Raw genomic sequence first — 8,042 nt, forward strand, 5'->3', positions numbered from 1 at the left:
TTCAGCCCCCTCCTGGGTGCTACTGACCCTAGAGTAGAGACCCTACCAAAACAAAGGTTGTTTATTTTTAATTAATTGATTTTGCATAGATAGAGAGTGCTCACGAGGTGCATTACACTCAGACAGGTAAGGAAGTTACCACCTGCAACCAGGCAGCAGGAAAATCTTAAACCAATACAGAAGTTTCTGCAGTGATTTCCTATGGGCTAAGTGATTATTTGCTAGGAACAATGCTTTGATAACTGTACAAAGAATATCAAACAGAGGATATCCAAAGCTAAGAAAATTAAAAAGGCAGCAAACGTGATCATTAGCATCCCATTGGCCTAATAAAGCTTTTTAAAAAAATTGTTTTTCAATGAAAGTTTCCCATCAGTCTATAGACAATGCAATGCTCTAAGAACTTTTTAAAGCACCAGTGTTGTGCAGATCGATGAAGGGGCAGAAGGGGAAACCAATGGAATTTACGAACTCACAAAGGGGAGCACCGAACCCCCCAGTCACGGGTGGAAACACCAGCACAGGGAAACAGAAACTATTGCACGGAGTGAGCAACTTTTAAAGCAGTGAGGCTGGGTCAAGAAAGAGGAGGTAACAACTCAAAACCCCGAGCCTTCTCCCTCCAGAGCTCACCCACAAGTCGCACACAGACCCCACACCCTTGCTCGGCGTGTCTGTTTTCCACTCCCACAGACAGCTGCTGGGGGGGCACAGCAGGACTGTGCCTGCACCGCTGCCCCGGCCCCTCCGCCTCGCTCCCTCCCTCCCTCCCAGCACGGGCCGGCCCCGAGGAGCCCGGACACCCCCGGGGTCAGGCGCAGCCCCCCGGGCGCCCGCCCTACTGAGGCCCCGGAACTCGATGGGAGGCGAGCTGCCCGGCAGGCCCCGGAGCCCGGCGGTCCCCGGGCCGGTCGCCCCACTCCCACGGTAGCCTGCGGGGCCCGGGTGCAGCCTCAGCCCGACACACGCCCCCAGGCTCAACCCCGAGCCCGGCAGCCCCCGGCTTCCCTCACCTCACCGCGCCAGTACCGGGACCTGACACCCCCCCCCCCCCGACGCTGCCCCCAGCCCAGGTGCCCGCTCGCCTCAGCCCCTCACAACGTGGGGAGGTTTCGCCGCCGCCCCCACTCCACCGTCCCCTTTCTCCCCCCCCGCCCCGGCAGCCGTCGCCCCACCACCCTCCTCAGCCCATTCGCCCACCGCTACAGCCCCCCGGGGCCGGGCCGGGCGCCGTCGCCGCACGCTGCTCCCCACAGAGTCCCGGTGGGGCGGGGCGGGCGGCCGCGGGCCTCCGCCGGCGCGCCTCTTCCCGGCCCCCTCCCATTGTGGCGCCGGCGCCCCCACGGCGCCACACGGCACCGCCGAGCTCTCACCTCGGCGGGGGGCGGGGAGGCTGCGGGCCGCGGCGAGCCCCGGGAGCTGGCGCCCGCCCGCCCGCCTCCGTCCCGGCCTCAGCGCTCCGCCGCCTCTCGGGGCCGCATCACCCAGCGTCCGGCCCCCCACCCCCCGCCGGAGCAGCCGCAGGATCCCCCGGGCAGCAACAGGCGCCTCCGCCGCAAAGGTTCCGCAGGGCGGAGAAAGGTTCCTCCCGGCCCCAGCGGGCGGGAAGCCGCCGGTCCGGGGGGTGCGCACCGGCACACGGGGGGTCCCGTTCCCCTCGGCGGCCGTCGGGGTCCGATCGCCGCGGGACGGGGATGCTCCGCGGTGCCGCCAGCCCGAGTCCCGCGTGGCCCCATCGGCCTCCCGGGCAGGCCCGGGAGCGGAGCCTACGGGATCGGGGCGGGAAGCGGCGGGAGGCTCGGTGCTTCTGCCGGTGCCGGCGGCTGTGGGGAGAGCTCCTGCACAGAGTGCGAGGGTAACGCCGCTCCCCCCCGCCCAGGCGGGCACTAAGCTGAGGGGCATCAGGGGGTCCTTCCTCCATCCTTCCCCTCGAGGCAGGGACGCAGCTCTGCTCCCGGCCCGGTCCTGTCAGGGCATCCAACCCGGGACCGCGGAACCTCCTGCAGCCTCCGGGGCCCCGCTCCGGCGCTGGGCTTCCAGGGAGAGAACCGTTCCCTGGCGGGCAGTCTGATACGAGACCCATTTACGTTTACAACCATCGACTCTCATTCTCCTGCCATGAACCTGGCTCTGCCACCTCCACACAGCTGCCAGGCGGAGTTCACCCAAACCTTCCTGCAGCTCAGCCCCTGCTTGTTGTGTCCCAGCCCTTTCACAGGACTCACTGAATTTCACCTCTTGCACTTACTGGGGGGTTTCAAACCTGCACAGGGTATTTTAGATGTGACCCAATGAGGGCCTGGCCAGAGGGGACCCCATCGCTCACCTCCACCACCTGATAACCATCACTGCCAGGACACTGCTGACACCACAGGAGTCTACTGCCCACCCCAAGCTACAGGGGGCTTCGTGTTTCCTCCTGTTAAAGGGAAAAAAGGAAAAAAAAAAAAAGAAAAAAGAAAAAAGAAAAGCAAGACAAAAAGAAACTGCTCCTTAAAGAGGTACGAGCTGACCTCTAGCAGCACTGTGGAAGAGCAGGCTGCAGGAGTGACCTCTCCCCAGAGTAAGCCAATCAAGAGCTGGTCTGAAATCCAAGTGGGATCAGTGGTTCCCACCCAGCGTGAGTGGAGCAGCCGTTCACACATTCACACAATCCTCCAAGTCCCTTCACAACCTTTCACACATAGTCAACCATCACCAAAAGTGGGCAGTCAAAAATGTACACGGTTCCTCAGGCCAGTGGCTGGTTGCTCAGCACAGTGATGTGCCTTTTGTCCTTCCCTCATGTCCTTTGCCTCAATTAATGCTATTGGACACCTGCAGCAGGCTTCCCTCTGAGCCGGGCAGGCACCCAAGCATGAGGAAATTCCCATAGCTGAGTGTTGGGAAACACCAAAGCAAAGGGACATAGAGCATTCCTCCTCCTGTGCCAGGCTCCTGCTCTAGCCTGCAGCAATCATGCCAATCTCAGGGCTGACAGACTCCCTGGATTTTGCAAACCCAACCAGCGCACAGACCCGTAAGTTCTGTAGAGCAGTTGATTTTGACCTGATCTTCTCACAACACAGCTGCACACTGGTATGCAGGGAACTTTGGCACATATGAGCAGCAGCAGATCATTTCCTGCCAGGATCCCAGGCTTCCTCCAGCACCAGCTCTCATTTAGAGATCCCTGCACATTCAAGAAACAGCAAAACATCATCTTCAATGATAAATAGGGCTTGCTGATATCCTACAAGCTGGCCTCAATAGAGCAAGGCAGACATTATCTTAACAGAGAAAAGGCCATCAGATTTCAAAGCAACAGCTTCAACTTCTATCTCTTTAAATGCTTGTATCATTTACAGCCTGAATTGGGTTCCTGGGCAGTATCAGTTACATGGATTAGCAGCTGTAGAGGACATTAGTACAATTCCTCTTCCTGAGGTTTATACAGCTTAATGGACAGGAAGCACTGCTAGTGAGCCTCCAGCCTCTGGCACTCTGACCAGAATCTCCCCCAAAGTTCCCCATCTTCCCTTTGTGCTTTTTTTCTGTCCTAGAATTGCTCTCAATTAACAGTACAAAAATAAAACCGATGTCATCCATCCCTCCTAAGCTACACATGCATTATTCATCAACATGCCCTAATTGATTCTCTCATAACCATGAGCACTCCTGCACTTGGCTATGTCATTTGTGTCCAGCAAAGGACAATTTATGAAGTTTTATGCTACTTGGAAAAGGCACTTTTAAAGTGCTACCTTTCACAGCTTCTCTGGTCACAGCTTCAAGTTAGATCTCAATATATGGAACCATCAGGTTTCAGTTTTGTGTCCAGACCAAAGTGTCCATCAAGTCACTGCTGCACTGATGCTCAGTGTGCTAACTAGGAGGTCAGCACTGCCCTAGATACTCCCGGCCCTCTTTCCACTTCTGGGTCTTTAAAAGAGGTGATGAAAGGATTTGAGAAGATCTCTGCATCCTTGAATAAATGCTCTGAGCTGTGGAATCACAGAACATGTATGGAGTTGAAATGCCCTTGCAAAAACTTTTCACTAAAGTTATAAAAGCATCTCCTAAAACTACTTACCCCATGGAGGGGACAGGGCTCTGAGAAGTGTGTCTGTAGAGCAGGAGAAAACTACATATCCGATCAGAAGGGCAACACAGCTTTGCCTTCAGTGCCCTGAAACCAGAGTACAGCTGGATTTTTCCAGCCTAATTGTGATGCCCATGTGGCACTAATCCTGCTTCCTGTGGACCTTCCCTTTCCAGCAGTACTACAGTGGTCTGCAGCACATTGCCATCCACCTGCTTAACCACACCTGTGTTGTCTTCTTTTCCACATTCCTTTACTTTGTGTCTGATTTCCCCATCTCTTCTTTCAGATGTTTTTTCCCTGTTCCCTTTGCTTGCTGCTGCACCTTCCCCCTGTGGGAGAAGGGACTCGCTCCAGCCCATCCCTCGCTCAGAGGAGGCAGATCCAGACTGCAGGATGGGAAACTTGCAGGAGCTGCCAAAGTTGTTTCCATCCTGAAAGGACTCGAGCAGTCACACAGAGGGAAAGAACGTGAAAAATCAGAAACAGAAGTCCACCTTAATTCTAACAGCAGCGTTACTGTAACATTAGGCTTTGGGGTGAAGGAGTTCCCGTGGAGCCTCATCTCAAAAGAGCCTGTTCGGTTTATCGCGGTTCAGCTTTATGGACATTTAACCAGCATCACGATATTCAGCTTGGGTTTCACTTGAACCTCACCACTCAGTCTGCAGCTTCCTTCTTTCCCCGCTAGAAGGGGCTAAAACCCACACACTGGTGAGCAGTGACAAGAGAGTTTCGTTATGTACAATTTAAAGGCAATTCTCATTTCATGAACCAACTTGGATGCTTCCTCTTCATGTTAGGTTCTGCACTAATCCAGAAAAGATTCTGTGCTGTTATGGAGCAAGATCTTTCTGCTTGGAGAGCAGGCATTTATTTTGCTTTCTTAACCCCATGGTGGGCTGCTTTGGGAAGGATTGCAGTATGGAAATGCTGTAATGTAATTGCATAACTCAGCAGAGTTCACTTCAGGCTGCAACACCTCATTCTCAGATGCTAGGTGGTAGAATTGGATGCTAAAGGCAGCAGGAAGGTAAAACAAGGCACAGCCTCTTATGGAGGAAGGTAGAAGGGTTTACAGTTTCAGGTCAGAGAAGGGACTAGCAGAGACATGACAACACACAGAGTAACAGGAGGGAGTGAGGGCAAGATGGGATGCTTTGCTTACAGGAGAGGCAGTGACATATTTAAAGAACAAAAAGTAACAAATTTAAGAACTAACATAAGGCAACACCTTATTAGAAAAGGTCGTGCAGCTGCTCCTGGCAATCCTCACAGCAGGATACCTGCCTGAAGCAGGTCTCACTCTGCTTACTCACCTACTACAAGGACTGTGAGACCAGCAGCAAAGCCCCCCTGCAGAGCCCACAGGAACCCCACAGTGCTCAGACCTCCCACGGAGCAGAGCAAAACTAAACCCACAGCTCAGGGAGTACAAAACTTATCCCAGAGCTCCAGCACATGTAAGAATTACCTGTGAAGACTCTTTAGTGTATTCACTACAAGCTCAAAACCATCTTAAAGTTAGGTAGCTCTTTTCTTGCTCCACATAGCCAGAGTCACATACTGTGGTGCAACTGAATAGTAAAGGAGGAAAATAGTCTTATTAGGAAAATAGTGCTTATTAGGCACTACCAAACTCTTGTTTGCTTCCAATCCCACCCTGAGAAACCATGTATCTCCACACTCCCAGCTTCACCTCGCTCCTTTTAAGCCCTCTTTCCAGTCAAGCCTGTTGGCTCCAGCAGCTGCTGTAAGAGCACAACATTCATTCCCACTCCAAACTGACCCTTTCCTGGGCAGCAGGGGCTTTCTGTGTCCTAGAACATTTCAATCCCCTAAGACAAGAGGAGGGCACAGGGTGAAAATTCACCTCCTGACCTTCCCCTGCTCCCAGATTGTCCTTTGGAAACTACAACATGAAGGCATCAAAGTACTGTGGCTTTCCAACAAACAGCTCTTGGCTTGTCCTTATTGGAGGTACAGCCTCCAATGCAACTTTCCTGTTACTCCAAAGAGACAAGGCAAGCTCCTTCTGTGAAGAGAGGAGAAGGGTCACAGAGTTGGGGGGAGGCTGGTGGTAGCTTTGCTTTTGTCTATACCCAGCTCTGCTTTACTGTCATTAGCTGCGGGTCAAAGAGGGTGACACAATACATGACCAAAGTGAACAGGTTTTCATTACCACTTGTCTGCCAAGATCTTCCCTTCCAATGCTACAGTAAGATTTCTCCTGGGAAATTAACATCGATAACTCTGTATGTGGGGGGTTTCCTCTGTGTAATAACACTGTCCCTGTGTTGGGGTGCAGATGTCATGGTTGGGCCTTAATGGCCCAAACCAGACACACACAGAGCTTCCACCCACCCCCCTCACCCTCCTCTGCCCATTGGCACAGGGGATCTATTTAAACCCAGCCCTGAGCACTTAGCACTAGGTGATATGATGTCCTGTTCTGGTTGGTGTATCTCAGTGTGGTCTCTGAACTTGTTTTGACTTTGGTTCTGCCTCATCATGAGCTTGCCTGCTCATCTGGGTTCTTGGTTGATGCTGAAGATTGTCTCTCAGTCTGTCTGGCTCAGGTATGAGCACTGACTGGTGAGATCCCTGCCCTGCTGGTTCTGGGATCTCCTCAGCTCCTGGCTTCTTATCCCTTTAGGAGAAGAAGGTATTTGCTATTTATTGGGAAGCAAGAGGCTACTCAGCCCCTGCTCTTCTCTCTGTAGTTGAAGCTCTTGTCACTCAGAGTGTTTGTTGATGAAGACCTTGGGGCTTTACCATAAGTATGGGCTATATGAATGATGCTGTCAGGTGGGATGGCTGTAGACCAACTAGAAACAGCAAGGCTTTCCTGGTTTGCTCATTTCACAGCTGTACTTCAATTGTTTATCCTGAAACTTACTGTCACAGATGAAGGTGGCAAAAAGAGGAGTTTGATTTGGAAGAGGGGAAAGATGTGTGCAATTAAATGACTAACAATAAAACACTTTCAATTCTGAGCAGGTATACAACAGGAAGAGAGGCTCTGGGTGGATTATCAAAGTTTAGGAAGACAACTTACTATGTTTTTCATATTAAAGCTGATAAGACCTAGATTTGCTTCTCCTTTTCTGTAGTCTCATCCAGGGTTTGTTGTTAATCTGCAGCCACAAAACAAGACAGCTAGCTTTTTTCTTTGTTTTTCAATACGATCTTCTTTGCTCTTCATGTGGGAGATAATATTTTTTTTTTCATTAGACCACCTGCAATCACTGCCAATTCTTTGATTTAAGAAGCCCATATAGAGAGATTACTGTTGATTTCACTTTTCTTTATTAGAATTAATGCTTCCTTTTCACTATTGTAATCCTGAGGCAACACACCATGTGAGACTTTCTGGTCATATATATGACTACTTGTTTGGGCAGTGAAATGTTAGTGTCACCAGATGCTCCTTTCCTGACACTCCCCTGGTATCCATGGTCTTGTCTCACCTGCAGCCATTGCCCGTTATCCCCCCTGCAGACCCTGCTGTACTGGAGGGGTTTCCCCAGCACACTGTGTGCTGCAGTTAGCATTTAAATGTTTAAAACTCCATACAACTAAAAGCAAGGCATAGCATCTCCTGATTTGTACCTGCATTTTCTTTATTGCTACTCTGACACCCTCCCTTGTTTTATTGCTGATAGATATTAGTTGCATTTCTTGTGATGCCAACACATCATTCTAAAGCATTGGTGGAGTTGAAGCTGAACATAACCACACTAATGTTAGAAACTGATGTGCTTAAAATCCACAAATGATTCTCTAACATCTCAGCATGCCCTGTCTTTGGGAAGGGAAACTTAGAGCAGTTATTCTGACTCACTCCCTCAGTGGGTATATACTGCTGTAATTCCCTGCTCTCTGTGGTCTCTGTCATCCTGCAGTGGGTGGTATGTGAATTGTGGAATAATCTAACATCACTGTAGTCTGCTTTTCCCCC

General features: G+C 51.4%; 1 protein-coding gene across 6 annotated transcripts in view; it reads right to left on the reverse strand.

Moving 5' to 3' along the window:
• Positions 1-2,400, reverse strand: part of RAD54L2 (RAD54 like 2) — a 67,935-nt gene extending 65,535 nt beyond the window's left edge. For 2 of the 6 annotated variants that reach the window (XM_030458690.1, XM_030458684.1), the window contains exon 1: positions 1,201-1,280. The gene's annotated coding sequence lies outside the window, so the exon portion shown is untranslated. Of the gene's footprint in view, positions 1-1,200; positions 1,281-1,373; positions 1,436-2,326 lie in introns of those variants that run through there. The other 4 variants (XM_030458688.1, XM_030458685.1, XM_030458687.1 and 1 more) reach the window with 4 other exon arrangements.
• Between the last annotated feature and the right edge of the window lie 5,642 nt (positions 2,401-8,042).

This window comes from Calypte anna, chromosome 12 (assembly GCF_003957555.1).
Source record: "Calypte anna isolate BGI_N300 chromosome 12, bCalAnn1_v1.p, whole genome shotgun sequence".
Classification (NCBI taxonomy): Eukaryota; Metazoa; Chordata; class Aves; order Apodiformes; family Trochilidae; genus Calypte; species Calypte anna.